The sequence below is a fragment of the Melospiza georgiana genome, chromosome 2 (genome assembly GCF_028018845.1).
Source record: "Melospiza georgiana isolate bMelGeo1 chromosome 2, bMelGeo1.pri, whole genome shotgun sequence".
Classification (NCBI taxonomy): domain Eukaryota; kingdom Metazoa; phylum Chordata; class Aves; order Passeriformes; family Passerellidae; genus Melospiza; species Melospiza georgiana.
Window position 1 is genome coordinate 8,358,295 of NC_080431.1, and position 25,188 is coordinate 8,383,482.

Consider the following 25,188-nt stretch of genomic DNA (forward strand, 5'->3'; position numbering starts at 1 on the left):
GGTTTGGTTTATTTTCTGAGCCAATGAACAGATATACTTATTTAGGTTTTCCCTTGGTTTTCTTTTCCTGTTCCTGTTAATAGGGTAAATGAAAACCAGACTAGAAGGATGAAACTTGGTTAAAAAGGAATATGGGGTAAACCAGTTATATATTGGCAGGCAGAATCAGCAGCCAGAGGCAGCCTAATGAGAATAAACTACTCTGATACAATAGGAGGAAAGAAATTCTTTCTGCTGTTTTTTTTTTTTAAATCTCCCATTCTCTTGTCCAAATCATGGATCTTTGGATGACATGAAACCAGTTTCCTTCATTACAATTTTCTAGGATGTATTCTGCTTACAAACTTCAGTTTGTGACTTTGAATGGTTTAAATGGAGCCCTGAAAACTTCTGGCTCTGGTCTATTACGACCACTTAGAAAAGAAAAGAAAACTTTGGCATGCCAGAATGATACAGCTGAATATCTGGAGGTTTCTACTGAATGAATTAACCTCAGAATAATCCCTACTTAGTCTCCATCTAGTCATGACCTACGTGGATACGTCTCAGGAGAAAGGTGGTTTATGGAACCAAGACTCAGAACTAGAGTATGTAGATTAAGGACACGTGTGCTGTATTTAATGTTTAATTTAATCAAGATGTTCAGTGGTGGCAACACGAGGTAAAAATACACTAGGTTTTGTCAGAGAGGTTTCTGGAAGTGATAGAGGATGTATGTCATTGTGTGTTCCAATAATGTATCACTAAGTTGGTTGTTCAGAGCTCATTGAGAGAAATAAGTTTTCCTTGAAAAATTGTAAATGAAATCTGATTATGATTTGTGAATATATTTTATCCATCCATCCATCCATCCATCCATCCATCCATCCTTCCATCCTTCCATCCTTCCATCCATCTGCCTCAGAAGCTTCATTTGCTAGAACTATAGAAGCACTGCAATATTAAGAAAACCCAACCACAAAATAAACAAAGAAAAAAAAACATTTAAGGCAGAAAAGTTAATTTGGCTATTTTTTTTAAGTCTACTTGAGGCCATGTATATTTCAGGAACATTTCCATTGGAGATTTTACTTTCTAAATGTTAGCATTCCTGTCTTGCATCAGAAGCTTATAAGTATGTTCATTTATCTTTGTGACATTCACAAAGATTACAGAACTGTTCTTCTATAAAGTAATCAAAACAAATAAGTTGCTGACTAGCTGTAATAAACATTCACTGCAGTTAACCCAATACATCTTCTCATTGAATTTGTGAAACTAACCAGAAAGCATTTTCATTTTGGACAGTAACTTGTATGAGAAAAGCAGTTCAATATTGGATAATGCTCACTTTGGAAAAGAAAAGACAAAATCACAAACTACATTGAAAGGTATTTAGAAATGGCTTATTGGTACTAGAACATGAAGACTCATGTTTGTATTCCTGAAAAAGAGAATTTTCATCCAGATAGGAAAACTTCCTAGTAAGTATGTAACTAAGATGAAGTTGGGGAAAAATTCCTTTAAAAATTCCTTCAACTTTGATTTTGCAGGTCTTTACCTAAACACAATTTTTTTACCTTACATATAGAATCTAGCCTTCTTTATTTTGTTTTTAAAAATAATAATGCTTCAGAATATTTTTCTTTTTTTTCTCACTTTTCCTTATTTTTCATGTTCAGCTAAATTGATAATTTGCTTAATAGAGGAGACCATTTGGGACCATGTAGTATTCAAATTCTTCTGCTAAATTATATGTCTCATACATCATTCTTTCTGTTTAAGATGTCCTTCTCTGAACCACAGTGTCTAGACAAAAAGCTTGCTTAATGGAACAAACATTCCCCAGGTAGGGTATTTAACATATTAAAGATAGAAAAGACTAAATAATTATTCTTCTAAATTGAACTCTGGTTAAGATTTAAAACATAATGATTAATAAAGTATCAACAGGGTCTGAGTTTCTTGTAATTTCATTTTTGGGAAGGAGGATGAATCACACACTTTTCCTAGAGCACCGTGCCATGGGCTGGATAACCCACACCTCTGTGACATCAAATAGTGCAGATCCTGTTTCTGGCTGGCATAAACCAGAAGTCATTCAACAGCAAATCAATTCTCTCTTAAGTTGGGCTCCAAATGACTGCAAGAACAAAAACATTGTCAAATACAGTTTGATAGAAACATACTGACAGTTTCAAAAGTGTCTTAAAGAGGGAAGCAGGGGGAAAGAGGTGGCAATAAGGGAATAGAAAATAAATATTTTAATTAACATCTTTTTATATGTAGAACTTGTATATTTGCATAACACTTATGCAAAAGAATGTTTTGTGAGAAGAGTGATTATGATCTTTAGTGGCTATAATACATAGAAAAATAATGAGACACTGTTATTGTAATTTTAAAACTTTTTAAAGATGATTTAAGTGCTTGAAGAGGAGTCACCTATGTAAGAAAAAGAAGTCTTAATTTTGAGTCTAGACAAATATCAATATTTTTGACAACAAATGATAGGAAATGTTCAAAGTAGACATAAAAATTGTCTATGAAATTAATTTCTTTTACATTCAGAATGTAGTTGACCTGGACAATAAGTAGCAAGACTGTGATACTGCTCTTTAAGATCATGAATGAACTATGAATAAAGTAAATGAGATGTTCTATAAATTAAAAAAAAAAACCAAAAACAAGAGAGCATCTGATAATGGCCTCTAATTCTGATCTACATGTTTGGTAGATAGAACTAATTTTTCTTTATCATGCTTGTATAGCTGAAAACTGTTACTGGCTAAATGATGACAAAATAGGCTTCTAGAACCATAGATTTCAACTCTTTTTCATCCTGGACCCGTAGAGTCAGTGTCCAGTTCTTTACAGAGAAAAAACTCTGTGAGAAGAATTTTCAAGATTAAAAAAAAATCTTAATTTTCAGAAATTGAGGTAATTTGCATTAACAATATGAAGTTCCATCCACCTTGTATAGTGGAGGTTACAATCCCTCACAGGGTTTATAAGCAATGTGCTTGTTGATGTCATCTTCATCTGCTCATACTAGATCATGTTTCCTGTCAAAGTAAAACCACATGATTCCTGTGACAGAGCATAAGTTGTATCATGGGAGTCATCCTCTCTACATAACCTCAGATTATATGAAAAAGAATTCCATGTCCAGAGTCCCATCCTGTGTCCCACAAACGTTTTGCTAAATGAAGGGAAAAACTTCATCTTTACAATATTTGAAATATCTTTAGAATCTGTGGTCAGAAAGAACACATGAAATATACTGGATTTCAAGTTCTGTGTACAGATTGGGTCGATCTTGCCTTTATTTAGGTGCTGACGTGTCACATTCTGTTTTTAAAGAAAACTTGTAATGTTTTAAACTTGAAAGGTTCTGCAAAAAGCTTCAGTGTCATTTTTCATTTATCTTTCTCAATACCAAGAAACAAAAAGCCCATACAGCTCCCCTACCTCCCACCAACATCTGATACTAGCATGGATAATAGCATCCCTTAAATCAGTTGTTCCCATCTCTAAATCCTTATTGAAGTCAGTTGAAAGGCTTTGTTGTCTTAGTGGGGCATTTGTGTTTTAGTGACCCCTCTCCCAAGATTAAAGGTTGCCATCATTATGGGGCTCCGATTAAGGAATAAACCTGCTGTGTCTCAGTTCAGCTGGTCAAAAATCCATTGCTGAATATTTATGTGGAGACATTACTTTATGTCCTTATTGTCATTCATAAAAAATAAAGTAATGTGGAAAAAAGAGCAGCAGAGATGTCTTTTTTGGCTATGAAACTCTGAAATAGTTTTCTGTGAAGTGCCCTGACATTTTCTCTCCAGTGCAGAATATTTACAGCGCTAATATAAATGTCTGAGGCGTGAATAGTTCCTCCTGGGTGTGTAGAATCTAAACCAGCAGAACTCTTGGAGACAAGCCAAAGATTTGAACAGCCTATAGAAGTATTTTTTGTGAGCCATATAGCATTTGGATCTGGAGAGTATAAATAAAGATACAGTGAAACCAGCCTGAATGGCAATTTACCACATATTCAACCATAGTCATTGGAGCCAGCTAGTGCTGAAATTTATTTCCCTAAGAGTTTATTTATGTCAAGTATAGAGTGTTACTGTAATTTCGGAGCAGGCTCTCTCAAAGGCATGGAGCTCATGTGTGCTTCTGAGATGTTTCCAGCAGGTTGGGGTCTTGGTTTCCCATTCTGATGGGATGGCCCCGACTTGAGGCATTGGTTAATTAAGAATTGAGTGATGAAGGTGAAAAATGTTGGTCTGTTTATGTTTCTAATTAAGCTTTGCTGCTGGAAGTTTTCAACATGTATATTCAAAGTTAATGTATTGGCTGAATTCCGCACTGAGGGAATGGTGTTTCTTCACAGGGGGTTCCAACACCTTCACCTTCTTATTTCGCTGTGGTTTTATTGGATATAACATAGGAACTGGCATAATTGCTCTCAAAAGTTTGTGAAACAAACTTTTCAGTTTGTTTTAATACATCTCCACTGTAAGGCTGATGTGGACTTCATTTTTGTTCTCTCACTTATTTTAGGGTAGAGTACTCAAAGGTTGTACTCTATTAAACACTGCAGGTTTGACACACCGTATATTTGATAGTGTCCTAGAGATCTGCTGCTCTTTTAAACAAGTTTAGTTAAATATTTTGCTTTTCTTTCCATCCAAACATTTGAACTGTGGAATGCAGTAAACTCCTACAGCTGCACAGCCACAGATTTCAGTGCATGAGTGTCAGGCTTGGAGAGAAAGAGGGGAAGATGTGTTTCTCTATCTGCAAAGTGACTGTCCATAATTTCAGTTCTCTTAGTTTTATCTGGCACTCCCTATGACAGAAGGGCCATCTCCAAGTTGCTTTGAGACACTTCATAAAATCCACTGCAGCAACAGATGCAGTGTGGATACAAGATGAATGAATTTGTGGATGAAATTATATTTCAAATGAGAGTGTCCTTTCTGCTTTGTTCATGAATTTCCTTTATCCCTTACTGCCAGTGATCTGAATGTTGAAGAGTTGCCATTATGACTATTCCACATGTCTCCATGATAAATGAAGGTTTCTGGCTCATGTTAGCTGAAAAAAAAAAAACACTTTGAATTTAAAATAAATCCCTGACTTTGTTAGGCTCATTGCATTGTGGATTTAGGCTTTGACTCAGAAGCAGTTAACAAGTAAAAAATCTAAAGCACGTACTGTGACCATGAGGTCATCAAGGCTACAGGTATGTTGACTCTTGGCATTAACATGAAAATGGGCAGTTTCATCAACACAGGCCTTCTGCTGTTTATTTTAGTGAGATCACTCCTTAATTTCAGTGAAATAAAATGGTGATTTTATGAGTCAGACTCAGCCTTGCTAGAGTGGTTTAGAAATTCATGTCTACTGACCTCTATACTTCAGACATCATGGGTTTGAAGTATGATACTTCTTTTCCTTGATTTCATAAATAATTTAGATTAACAAAATCCAGATGGTTTAGAGCTCCCAGTAGCTACAAGCTCAAGAATTTTTTGACCTTTGAAAGGAAGGCTCTATACTTTTTCAGTTCTTTCAGCATTTTATTCAGAGCTTAATAGTTCAGAGGTTTTATTGTTTAGTTTCTTTCTTAAGAGGTCTATTTTCTTTAAAACATCTGTTAGAGGCATATTTGGAAGTAATGGTTATGTGCTTAATGAGTGTCTGATAGAATACACAACATGATTCTGCAGCTTTCAATCCTTCAAGAAGAACTTCCTTTGCAAGATTTTCTGAAGAAATGTAATCTTCTGAACATCAATTTCATTATTTTCAAGTATTTTAAGGATATATGTTATCCTTTGAAAAGCAAAGAACATGTATGAACTATTAGGTGGTGTTGTTATGAATGGATTTTTGTAAGACACAAAGAAAATGTCTAGTTTTGCTCCCAAATTCAGACACTTATCTTTAATTTTTTTCTGAAAATTTTTCCCTTATGAGAAAATGAATATTCTGGTTGTTTCCTGCAAGATATCATATAGAAAAAATGTGCAGATGTGTTGTGAGTTACTCCTCCCTATTTAGTTGGGGGATTTTGGGGGGGTGCATAATAGATAATGAACTGCTAGATACATTTTTATCAAAATTTATGTCAATACTTTTCCACAAGCTGTATTGTTTTTTCTCAATATTCTTAGTAAAAAAAAGTGTGACTTTACCATGGATAAATATTATGCTTTGTTCAATTTTTTATTGAGTTTATTTTAGGAGTCAATGCTACTGATTTTGTATTTTGATTGGAATAATAGCATTTGCCTAAACCTCAAACAATTTGACAGCTCATCTGTGTTGTTACTATAAGTTTGCTGGAAGTGCCAGTAGTCCAAAGCAGAATAGATTAGCAGAAGCTGATTGCAACATCTGGGTTTTAAATCAGAGCTGAAATCTGGGGGTTTTCGGCGTAGTTTTTAAATATTCAGACTTTTTAGCTACTTCTATCTAATGTGCAAAACTAATGTTTCTCTGATATAACTTCAAGGCTCAATATGTGATGCTATTAAAAAATTATTTCCATAAATAACAAGAGTGTTATGGCAGAACATCAGTTATGAATGTAGGTGTGGACATCTCTGGAATGCTGTGAACTCAACTTTCTCTCTGTGGCTTTATTTCTTTTATTTCTTGGGCCTCGTTTTAGGCAGGAGTCAGGATGGAGCAGCACTGCTTGCCACAGTGACTGATGAATGATTGCTTAGCTCTAATGGGACAAATAGAAAAAAGAAATGAAAGGGTAGAGAGACATCCCCTCATGCCTAGTTAGAGCAGTACCCTGTACACTAATGTGATATTTTATGGTTATTTATCCCCTGGCACTATTTAACACCACCAATTTTGAAGATAAATGTAGTAAAAGCATTTTTATCCTGCTGCTATGAAAATGTGCTTTTAATAGATTTAGGTTTTCTCGGGTCATAAGGAAGAAACAGAAAGATTTTGCAGCTTTCTAAAGGACTGTATTATATGTGGAGTTTAAAATGTCATAAAGCAGCTTGAAACACTATAGGGAGTCTGTGCAGTAATTGGAAAAATGTTTCATACTAATGTTTGGATTGCATTAGTGTGAGCTGTTGGCATACATTTTGTGACAATAAACATGTCTGTCCTTAATTGTAATTATAGCTTACAAAAAGATTTAAAGAAGGAAAGTGAGAAAGGTACTTTGGTGAGTATGGATAATGACATTTGAATGCACTTAAGGCACAATGCTGCACTCCCAAAGACCAGCTCTGGCTTATATGCACTGTAGATAGACCAGCTTTACATATTTACTTAATATTTGGAAACTGGGGGAGCTTGTTAGGACTTCTCTGTTCTACCCCTTTTCTTCACAAATTAACGACTGCCAGGGTTGTCTGTCTGTATCTCTGATTAAATTCCTGTTAACAGCACATGAGCAGATTCTAATCATTATTCAGTATTGTACAGGGCCCTGTTACCAAATTTTCACTGGTGCTCTTGTCTACAGGGTGCTCCTGCCACAGCAGGTTTAGTCAGCATAGCAAAAGATGGCAGAGTCAGAGTCATCCACCTTAGAAAAGTCACTTGAGGGAAGAAAAAAAAATAAATATAAGTATAGGTTCTGTATCAGAATTTCCTGCCTCCACAGCATCCCATTGTGAATGTTAAGCTGGGCTTTTATGTGCAGATTTGGACCCTGTGGAAATCTCCCAAACATCTTCATATATTTATAGTTTTCCATATGGAGCCACTGAAAAATCTAAGGTTAAATTCTGGATCATAAACAATTAGGAAATATAAAATTTATTTTCCTGTCTTCACAGCAAGGTAGGTCTGCATCTGAAAGATGATTTAAAGAGAAAAATAAGAAGGTGAAAATGTTTGCATATAATAAGGGGCATGTTTTTTGCTTGGTGTGACCTTGTAAAGAAATTTTAACATGTAACTTCTGTTTTTGCCACTGTCTTTAATGACATTACAAAACTATGTTGAGAAGAATAACTGACCTATAGCCAAAATCCTTGTGTCTGTAGCATCTATTTTGTGTGCCAGCTTCCACAGATCATGTGGATCATGGCAACAATGTGATTGACTGGGCTTCAACATGAGCTACTCACCCAGAGCCCTCACGAGTTTATCCTTGATCTCTAGTGTGCCAAACAGCCACAACTTTTTATGGGCACTTCTGTTGTTAATGACTCAACACGAATCAAGCTGGATGGATAAGTAGCACACGTTTACCCTATATTTTGATTGCTATATTTTAAATTTTGCTCTGGGCCTGCAGTTCCCCATCCTACCCCTCCCTTTTCCTTTCTCATTTATAGAAAAGATGGTTCACAAATACTGTGTTCAAAGTTTCTGCACAAACAACAGTCTCTCACTGGACATGATCTGCTTGAACACATTCCCTGCAGTAGAACCTACATTTTACAAAGGGTTGTCAACATGGAATCATTAGGACATGAAATGAAAAGTAGTGGTTTCATCCTATGTATATAACTTTCATATCTACTGCTTGTATATCTGAATGCAGTATCAGCCATATCAGCTTTCAGGAGTTTAAATAAACAGCTGACATTCATGATAATAGAATAGAATTTTTTAGATAAGAATCTAGAAATATGAAAAAATTTATTTTAATCTGAGGTATACCACAAATGCCATAGCACAAGTGATTTAGTGGGCAGCATTAAATGATTACCAAACAGAATGTTGTCATCAAGTACCTTATCAGTGTGAGTAACAGGTAAGTCAATCAAGCACAGGGCACAGGCAGTTCACCATAAATATGGTATATCTCTACATGGAATATGGTGCAGAGGTTTACAGATAAGCCAAACTAACTCTCTCAAGCAGCTTTAGAAGAATTGATTTTCTCTGAAGCATTAAAATTGTTAGAATAACACATGAAACTCTGGTGAAGACTTTTTGCACTGTTTTCTCTCAAGTAATTCTGAGTAAATATTATTTCTTTTTCAACATAAAACTATGACTGTAGGAATTTAACCAGTTAATCATATGCTGTGATAGATGAGAGGATTGACCACACTCCACTAGGTTAAAAAGTAAAAGCCTCTGCATTCCTGGTAACAATTTATGGTGGTTATGTTAGGTGCTTTAAAATGTTCTGGGTTTACTTCATTTTTTATGTTCATGGCATAAATACAGGGTTTTTCTTAAAGATCTGGCCCTCAGTGAAATGTAATCAGTCTGGCTGGGTGTTTATGGATCTTTGATTTACCTGTCCTCTGTCCAAGCTCTGGAGGTGGTAATGGAGAAGCATCTTTGCCAATAATTTAAGGTATTTTTCAGGGAAAAGCAGCAAAATTGGAGAAAGGAATTGTGTTCCTCTCCATGAACAGTTTTCCAGCTTCTTCTTTGGTGATCATGACACTGCACTTTCTTTTACTATGGCATGCCAAGATTTTTGTTTAAAGAGGCACATTTTTGTAGTACGAAGTGCTTCTAGTCCCAGCCTTGAGTGGAATACCACACACCATGTGAAATCATTTCGACATCTGTGTTCTCCAGAAAATACCCTGTGGGGGGCCAGGGAGAGGCAGGGAATGGTGGAAAACGAATCCTAATCTGAGGGAGGAAGAACCCTGCAGAACAGATCAATGGAAGATATGGCTCCAGATGGGAATTATATCTAGCAGAAGGCTGCTGTGGATACCAGGAGCCAATCTACCTTGTCAGGACATGCTAGGAGACAGGAATTCTGGTAAAAAGCTGAGAAGTTCTGGCATAGCTCCTTCTTATCCCATTTGCTGCACCAGAAAGCTTTTTTGATGTAGCCCCAAGGTGGCATTGGTACCCCTGCACTAGCAGGACTCCCTTACTCTCCTTGGTTCACACCTGAAGCTCACCTTTAATAACTTTAGAGAATTCAATTACTAGGAAGTAATGATGAGAGCAGGTATGGTAAAGTGTGGTGCTGTAAACCTCATCAAAAACCATTACAATTTGTCTTGTGCTACAGCTCTGCATGTATTTTATGCCTGTCTTGAAGCATGTTTTGACCAAAATAAATGTTTTGGAATAACCATTTAATCCACCTATATGGGTTTTACACCCTAAAAGGTGTCACCAATGCTGCCTTCAAAGCCCTTGAGAGAGTTGTTTATGGTTGGGTGGAATAATTTACTACCCGGTTAATCTTAATTTTTTCCTCACTGAATGTTCAAAATGTGTGTGTTTTACTTTTTGTGTCTAATATTTTATGGGTTATATTAGACTGAATTTTTTGGTAATAAGAGTCAGATATTTCCACTTTGTTACTGTTCTTCCTCCAACTTCTCTCATGAAGCTGCTGTCAGAAGCTGAACTGTATTTATGTATCCCTCGTAGGCCAAAGCATGTTGGCTCTACGGCAAATAATCACTGTCTGGCTGGTTTTATTGAGCATCCATGTCAATTCATACTACAAAATATGCTTTTCATGTGCTACAATGTCTTTTTAAGGCATCTGAGGCTGGAGTATGGTCTCAGACCAACAGCAGTACTTGAGATAAACCCTTAAGAGATCATCCTCCTGACATGAGGAAATAAACCGCTTGATGCGCTCTGTCTGAAAGTCTCTTGAATCATTGGAAGTGAGTTCCCAGAAGGGAGGAGGGAATCCAGCAGTAAGATCCTGCTAAAATACCAAAAATACTGTCCTCTCAATGAAATTCTTTGTAATAGTCACAGTTACTTGGAAATTTATCACTTTATTTGCCAACATAATAACGCCAAAACCCCCAACTCCCCACTCCAGTAAAACAAAAGGAAATGTGCTGTACTAAGTTTTACAATTTCCAAGCCTTCTTTGATTATCTAGCTCCAGAGAACATTGTCTTGCTGAATTAATTACATCCAGGATTCATAGCTTGCATTTTTTTTTTGTTAATATTCATTAGAAATGAGACACCACTGGAGTGTGCAGATAGTGCCTGAATACAAAGAGAGTTGCTCTCCTTCCATAACCCAGGACATCAGTTTTGTGTCATCTGCTCATGTACCCTACCTCTGTCACAACAATGTGACAGAAATGTAAGTGGGTAAATGACTTTATTATCTGTATTAAAGGGTGAATGAAAGTCTTCCACAGAAATAAGGAGTAAGAACTCTGTGCTGACATTTTCCAGTGCCTCCAGCAAACAGACTGGATGGGGTTTAGCTGCACACATTTTCCTTACCCTTGGTTAGGTGAGGGTGAGCAGACTGCACTTGAATATTTAGACCTTGCCTTTCCTGAAAACTTCATCCATAGTGATTATATGTTCTGCTTCACTGGCAGCTTGTGGTAGGGCAATTCATTAAGACTAATTGAATTCTGAGGGAAGGAAAAAAATAACCCTTGGATGTGAGTGTGAATTATTGAGATACTGTAATGTACACGCTTACAGTTTTCAGAGTCTATAACAAAGAACATACTGAGTTTTAAAACAATAAAGGTAATTTCACATTTGAAATACTGGAGTTAAAAAGCAGTGTAGAATTAAAAATAGTGCCTTTTGCTTCCTCATTAGCAGTCATGATTGTTTAATCGATAGCAGTCAGGAGAAGTGACACAAAAACCTGCACCGCTGCTGAAGCAGACAGGATATTGACATTTAAACAAATGCCTTAAACATACTGTGCTTACACTTCTGGTTTTAATATTAAAAGCTAGTGGGGGAGCTTGTCCTGTCTTATTTTATCATTCATAATTACCTTGCAAGCAGAGCAAACTTCATGCTGGTTTTTCTGGTTGGTTATTTTCCACAAGAAAGAGAATCACAAGCCTATCAAATAATTTTCTTTCAAGAGTTTGATTGAAACTTCTGTAAGATTTGGAACTTTTGAGATATTTCCAATGATCTCAGCTGCTATGAGCATGGATAATATCCAGAAAAAAAAAACAAACCAAACAACCTCTCAGGATTTCTTCATTCTAATAATTGATGTCTGAAACATTTCAGCAGCACTGTTGGTGAACCATGTGTCTCCACTGATTTTTGGGGTATTGGAAGAGTTCAACTCAGTGGGGCTAATGAGATCTGAGACTTATATAATGCATAGTTATGAAGTATTTTCAAGGTAGTGAGCTTACAATGTAATTTGGAAATTACCAATGTTGTATTTTATGATTCCCTGTGATCTATTGAAATATGGAGTATGCATTTTTGCTCTGAGGTTAACATGTCAGGTCTTTGTCCTTTCTTATTTTATAAGAATTTTGATTCTATGGCTAATTTTTATGCTATATTAAGATTCTGGAATTCTCAAATGGCCTTCATGAAGGACATACTGACAAGAAATTATGTTTTAACTATTTAATCTCCCCTAAAGGCATTTGAAGAGGTATCATACATTCATTACAGGGAGCTTTTTTGGTTTTGATGCTCTGGAACCATGTGATTTATTGAACATTTTGTCAATTTTTTGAAATGTTGGGGATATTTTGGACCTTGCTTTTAACATCAATTGCATTAAATCTGACTTTGGCCAACTTGACAGAACCACTTAGGATTGAAAGTGCATTTCTTGCTAATTTATGTAAGTAAGCAGAATGGAAATACTTTTGAATCCCTATTTATAAAATTGCCACATTCAACAGACCCCAGATTTTAGTTGAGCACTAAATAAATAGCTAAACAGGAGGAAAACAAAATTAAATACTTCTAGGATTAGTTTTGTCTATCTCATTTAGCCTTTTAAATGTTTCTGTGTTACCACACAGGTTTTAGTTCTCCTGTGAGGGTGAATTCCATCATTCTTTCCTGGGAGATGAGCTGAGGGAGGAGATCTGACTGCTCTGAGTCAGTGTGCCCAGTTAATCTGTTGCAAATTTTGCAGAGCAATATCAGCCCTCAGGCTGTAATTCACTAATCCTTTTAGGAAATTGGGTATGAAACAAAAATAACAAGCTGAAGTCTAGAAAAGAGGAGTCCTTTGTGACAAGGCTCCGTCCTTCAGTGTTTAACACTCAACTAGCTATAAAAGTATCCAACATATTGGTGAGGAAAAATGGTCTTAGCCACAGGATAGTTTACTTAATTTCTTGCCAATTAACACAAGCTTCTAATGACCAATTTGGGTATTGGGGACGAAGAACAAAGATAAACAACCAAGCCCTGAAGCAAACCCAAGCAATTAAATCCCTCCCCTCCCTGGGCCAGCCAAAGCTGGAACCAGACCCCTTCATTCCCAGCCCTTCCTGTCCTGTTGAGATTCAAGCCCACATTCCCTCCCTGCCTCATCCAAGCAAGAAAGGAGAAAGAAAAGCTTTGGAGCCTTCTGGAAATTTTGCTGTCAGGGACTCAAGTCCCCCAGCCAAATCCACAGAGTGGTCAAGCCTATCAAGGCACACAGGGCAAAGCAGTCAGCATGCACAGTTAATCACAGAAATCTCTGTGGTTGGCACCTAATAAATATTCATGGACAAGTGCTTCTGCCATCATTATATACTTTAAAATGAAGATCTCTGTGTGAAATTGAAAGCTAATGTTTTATCTAACTTGTTTGCAGTGCAGAGAAAAAAAAAAAGAAAGAGATTTTTACCTATTAAAATGATGGATTAGATCTCCTTAAAGGATGATTATAATTAGTTGAATAAACATCTAGAAAGTAATGATCTGTAAAGATACTTCTATGCCACTTTCACATGCAGTAATGAATGCAATAGCAATCATTGGTGTGCTGGTTTACCAACCAAAATGATGCTTGTATATGACATCCTTACTGACACAAAATGCAAAGTGCTTCCTATGGCTTGAAGATGTTTCTTCGTAAGTTTGTGACAAATCGGCCCAAACCATTATGAATTTAAAATTAGTTCTTTTTAACCTCTTTAAACACTTTTAAGGTATTGTCTGTGGTTCAGTATGAGCACTATGAATATGTTTTTATGACTGCATCAAAGTACTAGAATCTGCTCTTGTGAGAGCCCAGCTGGAGCACTGTGCCCAGCTCTGTGGGGCCCATCATAAGAACACAGACCTGTTGAAGCAAATCCAGAGGAGGGTCACAAAGATGCTCAGAGGGCTGGAGCACCTTCCCTGTGAAGAAAGGATGAGGGAGCTGGGGCTCTTCAGCCTAGAGAGGAGAAGGTTTGAGGGAGAACTTACAGAAGCCTTTCAGTATCTGAAGGGAGCCTACGAGAGAGCTGGAGAGTGAATGCCCTTTTTACAAGGGCATGTAGTGATAGGACAAAGGGCAATTGATTCAAACTGAAAGAGAATACATTTAGATGAAATATTAGAAATAAATTCCTTACTGTGAGTTTGGTGAGGCACTAGAATGGGCTGCTCAGAGAAGCTGTAGATGCCTCATCCCTGCAGCCATGTTGGTGGGGCCTTGAGTGACCTGGTGTCATGAAAGGGCCCCTGCTCATGGCAAGGGGTGTTGAGGAACACATTCAGTGCAGGAAGCCTGGAGTGCAGCTGCAGATGGAGCTGCAGGTTCACCTATGGGTGAGAATCTGAGCCAAGAGCTGAATCTGAGCTGCCACCCCTTGCACAGCAAAGGGCACAGGGAGCTGCGGCACTGACAGGGCAGGGACACTGAGACACGACAGGAGCTGATGGCTGGGGAGGAATGGTGAGACTGCTCTGCTTGTGTGGAGGGATAGAATGTAAGAAAATAAAGATAGTGCAGAAGTCAGTCTCACACCTGAGGAGCTGCCGCTGTACCAATCACCAAAGATTAGGAACAGACCTGACCTTAACAATCCACAGCTGTGTCCAATAAGAAGAGTGCTATAAAAGGGTGGGTTAGCTGGGTGGGAAGAGAGTTGGAGTTTGTTGGCTGTGCTGGGATGAAGGAGTCACTCCTGCAAGTAGCTGTCCGTGAGAAATCACTGAGAAGGTATGGAAACTTTGAAATAAGATGACACCGTGCTTGGACTGTGAGGGGATAAAAGCATGGGGGTTCCTTTGCTCAGGGTCCCTCCTTTGAGGAACCAGCTCAGGCTGTTTGTGTGTTACTGCTCTGTGGATAAGTGGCTTTATGGTATGAGACATCTGAGACTCTGCTGTGGAAGTCCTGGGGTTGAGCTGCTGAGGGAACCTGGTCTGGTGGTGAGTGGGTGTGCATGGAATCAGGCAGGGACCCACTGGGTCACTGGAGCCACCCCAATGAAAGGATGACAGTCCCAGCAGTGACAGTCTGTGACGCTGGGAGTGTGATTCATAGAGATTGATTGAGAATGGTCACACTGGGATGTTTCCTTAACTGTGGGTTGTACCTATATCATTTTCAAGGTCCCTTCCAATCCAAGCCATTCTATCAAGTTGTCTCATTGTAGTGTAATTGAGAAGAAATGTTTATCTTTAATAGAAATGATTGAAAATTTTTTTGTAATTGTGCTGTTCCTGGATTTAAGGATAACAGTGAGAAAGAATCATTTAGATATTTTATGCAGGCCTGTGGGGTTTGGTTTTTGTGGTGCAATAATCAGCAGTGTATCCCTCCATATGGTACATGGATTAACTGTATACCATGATGACTGTGATGCTGTACTAAATATGAATGTGAAAACTATTTACACCTTACTATGAATGAATAGGTGTGTTTGTTTTAAGATCTGATTTTTAGGGAAGTAAGACAAGTTTTACACTGTTATTTCTTCCTCTAGTTCTTACCTTGTGGAGGACTTCTTCTTGTGTGTTTGATAGATGGTTTGTTCAGTAGAGTTATTCGCATGTTAAAAATGATACTGTTCAGAATTTACTGTCCCTGTATTTCAAAAGAGTTTATAAGTTCACACATGACATATGATATGTTTTTATGCCTTAGGGAGGAATACATAAAACAGTATTGTATAAGAAATAAAAAAATGGGAAGGGAATGAAGAGCAGACAAATGGGTTTCAAGGAAAGATCTGATTCTAGTGTGACTATAGCTATTCCTTCTGTTTCAAACCAACAAACTAAAAGTTATAGAAAGATAAGTTTCACCAATTGACCTAAGTTAGATTTAAACCCCAGTTTAGCTGAATGACTGAGGTATCAGGTTACTGTTATAGTTTGTGACTGTTTATTTACCAATGCAAGGTAAATCAAAATGATGTTCATCTGAATGAAATTAAGAATATCAACTAGAGGCTTGTATCATTTAACATGGTGATTGCAGATAAGCCAATTAAATTTATGTGGGCTTAGATCATTTCTGGTTTCGATCTGTGCAGGACTGGCAGCATATTATAAGGGAAAAAAAAGCTAATTGTTAATTTGGATTTTTAAACCATCCAAAAGCCACTTGATTGGGTTAGGGTTCATGTGGTTAAGGAGTGACAATCCAAGCTGTAGCTGGAGGAGTTAAAAATGTCAGTGGCAATGCAAGGTAAAGGGTTCCCACCAACTTGTCCACTCTGTCTCAAATACAGATGTTTTTCAGGCTGCTGTGTTAGACTATGAGGAGAATGAAACTTCTACAAGCAGTGTCTTTTCTAAGTGATTTTGGTCTGGTTTGAAATTATTTTTAGAAATTTACAGGTAATCGATATCACTAAGTAATCCCAACTTTGGTCATTCTTAAAACCTAACATTTTTGATTGCGTACCTATCTCTGCCTCTCTCCTGCAACCCAGTTCTTATCTCCTCTGGGCCAAGAGGCCACCCAGCTGTGGGATCAATTAGGGTCTCCCCTGAAACACAGCCCTGTACCTCCAGCACAGCACAGAGAGGTCCTGTGGGAAAGGACTGTACTCCAAAGGGGGAGGTTTCCAGCCCCTGGTTAACCCACTTCCCCTTCAGCATCCGAGTGGACCCTGCCATTGCATTGTGGCTTCCTTTTGAATTATCTGTTTAAATTTTAAACTGCTTTCTGGAGTGTTCCCCCTGGGTGTTGTAGAGAAAACTTTAATCTCATGTCTGTGCTGAGAGGCATGAAGGAGGTCCCGTGGTGGTTCTTTCTGACAGGGAAATGGATGCTGCCTCACAAAACAAGTTTGAATTTTACTCCCAAAGTCTCCAGGCAGTTCTTTCACAGCTTAGCTCACAGGCACGGGGAAGCACTTTGAGAAAAACCAACTTAAAACAAGCAAACAGAAAATATGGAAAAAGCTTAGTAGGCATTCAGTTTTGTTGCTAGCAACTTTTCAGAATCTTAATTTTAAATCTGCCTAACAATTACAGACGCTATTTTGTATTTCCAGATTGGAATAAATTCACAAAGTGATTTAAAACCTTCTCAGTGAAAATTTACTGGGATGCCCAGGCTATCCTGGCTTTCAATCAATAACCTCTCCTTTAATAATGTAGTATCCTGTTCACAAGAAAAATAGTGGAAATGTCTTTCTGTAAATCAGTCAAAGGGGATAAGCCCAGAGAAGGAGTAGAAACTAAATTCTCTGGATCAATAGCTGCTGTTATGTATCTGTCACCTCCACTGTGTGGCAGGAAGTGTGGTTGAAACTGAAATAGTTATTGATGCATTTTCAAATTTCCAATGCTCAGTTACTTGAAGGTACTTAATGAGAGTTTTTAAAGCACCTGATTACTTGTCCTGGCTCTAATCATCTTTGGAAAAATCAGTCTGTGGATATACACATGCACTATGTGCTGGGGAAAAAAATAATTGCATAATTGATTTTTTGACTTCCAAAGGAACTGAAGCGATGAGTGCAAGGTAGCTCAGGAAACCATGGGTGCTGTGGTTTCTAGAACTGCAAACAGGTGCCATGAGCACCAGTTAACCCTTCCTCTCTCCAGAGGGAAGAGCCCTGGCACTATGGAGCAGCAGAGTGCACGGAGTGTTGTGCTGACTCAGAAACAAAACAGAGCAGGGGCAGTGAGGGTGAAAGAATCAGAGTTTTCTATTATTGCAGCTCCTCTGGTTTAGCTACCTGGGCTGGGTTCTTTCTGAGCCATATCTGTGATCTGTGCTGCTTTTGCATGTGAGTGTACACCCCTCTAACAGCTTTTGAGTGCTAAGATATTTAAACTATTCAAATAGTTTATTTCCTACTAGCTTATTTAAACCACTCAAATAGTGTATTTATAAATAAAATTGGAAGGTGTGGAAAACCAACTGTAGGTCTTTTCTGGAGATAAGAATCTGTTTCTCATCTAAAGTAAGCAGATAAAATTCACTGTCTTCCATGGAATTACATGATTAACAGGAACTCATTTGTCTTTGATGTTTCTTGCCTCTCCTCACTCAGAGAGAGTGTTGACAGAGGAAGATAGCTAAGAAAGGCAGGAGAACAGTGTTAGAGTGTGGTGGTTACAGGAAGGTGACCTGCAAATCAATTTGAAGGTACATGCTCAGTGCTCCCAGTAATAGCCAAGCTTTCAGCACATCATTATCCAGCCTCACCTGGATCACTGCCCTCTGCTCATGGAAACATCAGCTCTGCTGGACCATGAAGCAAGCTAATGGTTAAGTGTCTTCCACTGAACTGCAAAGTTTGGTAAAGCATTCTCTTTTTGATACATTAAATATTACTAGGAAGCTTTTTGGACACAACTATACTTCACAGGAAATAAAAATGAAATATATTCAGATTTCTTTTAATGTTTATTTTTTCCCCCATCATGATGAATCTAGTTTTGAGATCTCTTATTTTATGGCCTGCTTGACAAGGAGATGATTAGTAGGTTTCTTAATGTAGTCACACAAGTGACGGTCAGGAAGTTCTCTTCTTTGGGATGTGCGTGGTATTGGGTTGCCTTAGAAAGGAAGCTAAGGCTTTTCAGCCTTTCCAGGATCAAATTAAACTATTCAGAAAAAGCCTGAGAATCTGCTGGGACAGGTAGATATGAAAACGCGTTTCCAAGGAAGTGGAATTATGCAGAGGAAAGCAATCAGATGAACTCGGGAACATGGTTTTGAAATGAAGAGGGAGGTAATAGACTGTTAACTCTGGAGGAGGTGAGAAAACTGAGTCACCCATCAGTCTTTGCATATGCAGACAGATGCAAATAAATTCTCCATGACAACATGGAAGACTCCTCTATATGTCTGGCAAATCTTTGCAATGACAGAGATGGTAAAACTCTGAAACAGACTTGTTGGGAAAACTGTGAGTTATCCATGGTACGAAAGCCTCAAGAGTAGCTTGGGAACACATCTGTTGGGAATGCCGTGAGGTATATTAAGGAGAAATTACCTAGGAAGAAATTTCTTAAGGGAAAAACTATTTACTGTGAAGGTGGTGAGGCCCTGGCACAGGTTGCCCAGAGAAGCTGTGGCTGCCCCATGCCTGGATCTGTTCAAGGCCAGGTTGGATGGGGCTCTGAGCAACCTGGGATACTGGAAAATGTTCCTGCCCATGGCAGGGGGTTGGAATGAGTTGTTCTTTTAGGTACCTTCCAACACAAGCCCTTCTGTGATTTTACAATTCTGTAATTGCTGCAGCCTTTGATCAGAGGGATACACTGAATCATTTCTTGGTGTCTAATGCTCTGGGTTTTTTTTGTGTATGACTGTGAAGGCTAAAGGAGGGTCAGAGTGAAGTGAGTGCAAAAAAGATTTGGGAAGAAGCACATCAGAGAATAATGATAGCGTTTTATATGAAAATGCAAATTTGATGAAGGTACCACAGGGAACAAAGAAAGGATAAGTTCACAAATGTATCTATAGTGATTGCAAAATGTCTGCATCTACTCCTGAAACCAGTCTCTTCAAAGTGTAGTTAAATTTGTTCACATGAAAACATTATTGACTCTAGATGACAAAGTACATAATATGATAAATCATAGAAACAAGAGCTTTGAGATGTGACTCAAATGGTTTTTTTCTTTTCTTAAATATTAGAGTCTTCATGTATGTTTTTGCTGTTGCAAGATGAAAATGTTTTGTTCTAAATGTCTCTGGAAGAGCGTATCTACCAAGCATTGCTTTTTTTTTTTAAGATGGAGTTCAACATTTTGCTTACAATTTTGCTGTAACCTTTCCATTATTAAAAATAGTAGTCTTCTGGTTACTTTAGGTAGCTGTCAGAGAAATGAAACTCAATATTGAAGCATAATCAAATGTGAGCTTGAACTTCTTCCTCTTTCTCCATTTCAATCTCAAATTTATACTCCCTAAACTGCAATCATGTGCAATAAAGAATTCTTTTGATTATAAAGTAGCAAAAACAAATGATTACTTAAAATTCCAGCTTCCTGTCTCAGGGATGATTCATTCAATCATTGCAACTGAAAACAGCTGATATACCAATACATTAAATTTGGGTAACCCATGAGCTGCCTATGGATAGGTACCTATATAAAAAAGCAAATGGACAAATTCTGCCTAAGATTTCTGAGACAGCTTAGTGCAGGAAACCATACGGCCTTATTACTAATCCTTATCCTATATCTGCTTATGCATTAATAGAAAAAGTGAACTGTATTGGAATTTGCTGTGCCTCAAGCAAAGATTACTTTCCACCTTCTTTGAAGGTGAATTGTCTGTCTCTCTAATCCATCAGAATAGGATGTGCTCTGCATCTGAATTATGAGCAAATGCACTGGCAAAATTGAGTTTTTTCTTTCTTTTAATCTTAATGCTGGTAAGAAGCATAATTTCATACTGTGTTGGGCTTTTGCATCTATAAACAAATAATAGCCACACTTAAAAAAAATATATACTAGTCCTATAAACACTGCTGAGGTGGGCATAGGCAATAGGATCAGCACTTTATGGAGAAGCAATGAATTATTCAGTGTTTAAAAATGTTATTATTAATTTGGGATTTTCAATTTGGTTGAAAAGATGTATTGAAACCCCTCTGTATGGATATTGAGGTAAAGAAATGTCCATTATGTGTCCTTAAATAGCAATTTGTTACATTTACATGTGCAGGGTATGATGCTTTTGTACAATTTCTGAGTTCCATACATAAAATATTAAACTATTAAGAAGATATAGTGGCCAGCTTTACAGAGTTGAATTGCCTTATAATTTTAAAATGCAACAAAATGACCCAGGGCATGCTATAAATATCTTAATTTAGGAAAATGTCTATGCGAAAGTTATTTGATAGCAAATGGCAATTATTTTCTTCCTTATTGCTATAGCCAAGTTGCTAGGAGATGGATTTTGTTTTCATTCTTAATACAAAGTGTTTAAAAGAAAAAATCGCTTGTCAGCTGAAACCTTGTCTGCAGCTTCCCAGCCTAAAGCAAGATTTTTACAGTCAAGTTTTAAATCCCCTGATGTATCTGTGTTTGTAATGGAAATGCTAACATAACCTTAGCCGTTACAGGGCAAACAATATTGCCATAATAAATAATGAACAAAGTGGTTTAATAATTTGAAGCAAATCATGTCATGGGCCTGGCACGATTTTATGACTAAATTATATGGGCAGGAACCTATCAAAGGACATGCTGCATAAATACCATAAATAGATGGACTCAGGATGTGTGTTCATGAAGCTGAGACCACAGTTTTCATGATCTGGGGGATAGAATGCTGCAGGAGACTGTAAGGAGTTGTGTGGAAGCTTTGGGCAAATCAAAAACATGAACAAATGATCAATGTGTTAGTTTTTAATAAACAGCTATTATCTCTAGTGCTAATGAGCTGTAGGATGCCTGTAAATCTGTTGGGCTTCTGCATATGGATGTAATGGGTAATGATCCATTATGTTGCCTGTTGGTAAAACTGGTAAAAGTCCTTACTTTCTAACTGCAAAATATCAATTTCTATTTTCTTCTTTTTATTTTCAGTACCCTGTATAATCTGAGAGAGTGTTTTCATCCTTGTAACTTAAGGAACAATGGGAGTTTCCCTGGCACAGTTTGGATCTGGTTCAGCTAGGCTAGCATTTTCTTTTTGGCAGGCTCATACTCACTGTGTGCTTCTAGAATGATGCAACACCTCCCAGTGCTGGAGAGGGCTGAGTAACTTGCTCCTGCCTGAGCCCTGGTACCAAGAGAGACTTTCTGGAGTTACACCTTGGAGCAAATCAGTTTTCCTTCAAACAGTGAAGTGCTTGATCCTCAGTGAACTAATTTCCCTGGCAGTGTGGGGTGAGGGCAATGACCCCAGGCTTGCATTGAGTTATTTGGGTTTTGGTGAGTCTTGTGGCTCAGAGTTAAACAGCAGGATGTGGGAAACAGCCTTGCTTGGTGCACTGGTGATGGAGCACATTCTGTCCAGAGGAGAGGATCAAAATGAACCCATTGCAACAGACCCATCTTAGCCAGGAAGGGCCTCTGCTTGGGCACTTTTCCTTGAGGAATTGTTAAATGGATTGGGGAAAAAAAAAAAAACAAAACTCGTTGTGCGGTGATCTAGTACTAGGGACACTTTATGTAAATGAAATTCTGTGTGTTGTGCTAGAGTGGATGCAGAAGAGATGCAAGAAGTGAGGCAGAGATTTTGGAAAGATTGTCCTCCTTTTAGGTTCCTCCAGACCAGCAAATACTGAGCAAAATCAGTATTTTAGTAGGAAGAGGTTTAATAGTCCAAATCTGTGTTTATTTTAGTGAGGGATTTGGTTCTAAGGGCTTGTGTTGCAGCTGGCATTCAGAAATGCCCTGGTAGTGCAGAGCAGATCTTTCCAATTTCCTGTCATGATTTTGTTCTACTTATACAGGCACAAGCAAGTCATTGTGCCATTGTTAATGTATTCATTTTGTAGCTCTGACACCTCTGCAGTTCACAACAATGGCAAAAGAATTGTCATGCTGCTGTGCAGTGAGAACTGAGGATGCCAAGAGAATCATGCACCTCTATAAAGCTGGATGTGGGCATAGACTACCTGAAATCCACTTGTGAAACACCTTTCAGCCAGTAATCTTGCATCCAGAGAGATCATTAAATGTGTCCCTAAATCTATGGATTTGTCTGCTGCTTCAAAAACATCTGTCTCCAATAGCAGCCCCTCAGGTAACAAGGCTCCATTTTAATTCAGACACTGACACAGGAAATACTAGCTGGTGATTGTCACAGTACATGCAGTTTTCTGGCCAAATCAGTTTTTAGAGATTCTAGTTTGCTCATTTCTGACAAAAAGTGGCTGAATTGCCTTATTACATAATTGGAATCATGTTATGGTTAATAATATTAATATTATTATCCCTACTTCTTATTAGAAATTAATACTACTACAGTTAGTGTTAATAATAATCCATCTCCATGCTTTATATGCTCTTTGAGAGATCACCCTTTGTCTGTTTCCCAGGCAGCCAAATTAGGGCACTCTGATTTGATACCATTTAATATTCCCCTCTTAACTCATCTACTTATGGGAAAGCATGGCAGATGTTCTTTAAACTCTAGGGAAGGCTCTGTGAGCCTCTACCAGGAAATTTGTGCTCACACCTTGTCACTTGGAAGGAAAGGAGCCTTTTTGCTGTCCTAAAGACAGCACACACAAGGTTAAGGGTGTGAGAACATATAGGGAAATAAGGAATATATGATGTGAGAACATATAGGGAAATAAGGAATATAAGGAATTAAGACTTTCACAAAATTTCAGGTCTTGATTTTGGGGGAGGGTGGGTATGTACAATGGAATGCTAAAATTTATCTGCATTTAAACTTGTTACTCAGACCTAGCCAGAACAAAGGCAGAAAATTATCCTCTATCAAAATTCTGTACTTTACACTGTGTATTAACACTGTGGATTCAACTAAAATTTCCTGTCATTATAATTTAATGAGCTTTAATGATTTGGGATCCTGTTAAATTTAAGCACAGTTCCTGGGAAGTTTAAATCTGTAAGGCATGTCTGTCATACATTAAAAGGAATGCAAGAAACACCCACTTGCAAGATAATTTCAATAACAGGCCTTTGGTTTTACAATTCGCTGACAAATTTGCAGACATGCATTGCTTAGGCCACACTGAAGGACTGCATTGTGCTTTATAATCCTTTGTTATCAAGTGGTTGCTGTTTCTGGTACCCATCATCTGTTTGTATACCAGTGTTTGAAAGATATTTATTTATCTTTTGTGAAATTTTTGTATGATTTAGAGCGTGACAAATTTTGTTCTGTGCTGGAATATTACCTTAAGTTTTGTGTATTTGTAAGGGATAACTTGTTCTGGGCTTTTCAGTGATCAATTCAGCAAAAGTGATTTTTACCAGGGTCTTTTGCAGGAACTGGAAATGAGACTGCACTTCCTCCATCCCCTAAGCCTTACAGAAGCTTGACTTCCTCATTTTCAGTAAGTGAGACTGTATAGAGACAAAATATAGAGAAAGTTGCTGCAGTTAATATTTTTCAGAGAGAAGAAGAATTGTTCTAGGAGAGAAAGAAAATGGAATACAAATGCAGAGTTCTTAAGTTGTTTTTTTCTCCTTCAAATACAAAATTAATTCTTTAAGGCTTCTTTAAGGGAAGATTTGAATAGTAAAAGTACCCCAGTCCAAGCTGGCACCAAAAGATGCTGGGTATATCAAACATTTGATGATAAGGATTCTGGAAAAAAACCCCACGAACTTATGTCTTATTCTAATGCAGGACAGATGTTTACATGCCCCTATAAAGTTCAGTTTCTTGTAAAGCAGACACTAGTAATCCTCCTACATGAATTAATGAAAATTAATGTTGAATATTTTATGAAATGTATTCTAAAGAGATTTTATGTTATTTTTATTTATTTGGGGCTTTTTTTTCAATTTTGTCTCCAAATAATGTAACAACAAGACTGGTTTTTTTCCTATCTGTTGTAGTGGCAGAAATCTGCCTGATAGCTGAATTTGACACTTTGAAATGCTGTAATTTTGACAGAAGAACAAAGACAGGTATTGGAAATGAGGTGTTATTTCCCTGGTCAGACAGTCTCAAGTAAAGCTTGAGAAGGGGAAAGTTATTTGAGTGATACATAGACCTCACAGAAACGAGCCATTAGAACTATATTAACACCAAGATGTTCAACTCTCCTACTGTAACAGTGTGCCTGTGCAACATACTTCCATTTAAAGTGGCAGGGTGAGTTCATGAGCTGCATCAACCCCAGCATTACCTCTTTTGCAAACTTTGACAACAGTTGATCTGTGTTTATTGTCTATTGGAGTTAGATCCCAATATTGGCAGTGTTTGCAAGCATCTAGAGATGACCGATATGGAGGGGGGAAGCAGGGCTAGGTAAGAGGTTGAGGTGGGGGAAAGGTAAGTGAGGAAGAGCTGTTTGAATTTGGCATGGTGGTTGTTTCTGAAAGCCTGGTGTGAGGTGGTCCATGTTCCTCCTCTGTGCTCCACCTGCCTTCCAAGTCTGTCACCACAGAGCTCCAGAAGCTTGGTTGGATGCCCCGTGCAGCACCACAGTCCCTAACTCTGACAACC

General features: G+C 37.8%; 1 protein-coding gene across 1 annotated transcript in view; it reads left to right on the forward strand.

Moving 5' to 3' along the window:
* ROBO1 (roundabout guidance receptor 1) overlaps window positions 1-25,188 on the forward strand; it is a 680,447-nt gene that overhangs the window by 19,188 nt on the left and 636,071 nt on the right. The gene's annotated exons all lie outside the window — the stretch shown is intronic.